We start from the raw sequence: 1187 nt of genomic DNA on the forward strand, positions 1-1187 counted from the left end.
GTGCACGGGGGCATTGTCATGCTGAACAGGAAAGGGCCTTCCCAAAACTGTTGCCACAAAGTTGGGAGCACAGAATCATCTAGAATGTCATTGTATGCTGTAGCGTTAAGAGTTCCCTTCACTGGAACTAAGGGGCCTAGCCCGAACCATGAAAAACAGCCCCAGACCATTATTCCTCCTCCACCACCAAACTTTACAGTTAGCACTATGCATTGGCAGGTAGCGTTCTCCTGGCATCCGCCAACCCAGATTCGTCCGTCGGACTGCCAGATGGTGAAGCGTGATTCCTCACTCCAGAGAACGCATTTCCACTGCTTCAGAGTCCAATGCGGCGGCTTTACACCACTCCAGCCGATGCTTGGCATTGCCCATGGGATCTTAGGCTTTGTGTGCGGCTGCTCAGCCATGGAAACCCATTTCATGAATCTCCTGACAAACAGATCTTGTGCTGATGTTGCTTCCAGAGGCAGTTTGGAACTCGGTCGTGAGTGTCAGCATGAGTACAGGAGGGGACTAAGCAAACACCCCAGAGGGGCCCCCGGGTTGAAAGTCAACATGGCGGAGGTGTTTGTATCCGGGGTCCCTAATTTGGTGATGAGCTTGGAGGGGGTTTGGGTGTAATTACAGTGTAACAAGTATTGTAATTACTCATTGTTGAAAAGAGTTACAATGTTTGCAAAAGTAATCATAACCTCCCCTATCCTTAACCCGTAACCCAAGCCGTAACCGTAACCCTAAGTAACTTTAAGTAGCCTACAGTAACATTGTAGCAATGAGTAATGACAGTACTTGCTACATTGTAATTACAAGAATAATGACAAAGTAATAAGGTCACTGTAATGTAAAGTTAAACCAATGCATGTCCATTGTGTCTTCATCAAACGATTTCCCCTTCTATTCAAATATTTTTTGCCTAGTGACCTACAATGGCATCTGTTCCGAATCTGCTGGTGGGAATTCTGGATGAGCTGGTCTTAAAAGAGCTGAAGAGATTTAAGTGACACCTGACGCAGGAGGCGTTGGAAGGCTTTCGCTCCATCCCAAAGGGCCAGGTAGAGAATGATGACACTCATGACACCACCGTGGATAAGATGATAGCAGCTTACATGGACCAGGCACTGTGAAGATCACACTGGAGATACTTAAAAGGATGAGCCAAAACAATCTCGCTCAGAGGCTAAATAATA

Source organism: Salvelinus sp. IW2-2015, linkage group LG5 (genome assembly GCF_002910315.2).
Source record: "Salvelinus sp. IW2-2015 linkage group LG5, ASM291031v2, whole genome shotgun sequence".
Lineage (NCBI taxonomy): Eukaryota > Metazoa > Chordata > Actinopteri > Salmoniformes > Salmonidae > Salvelinus > Salvelinus sp. IW2-2015.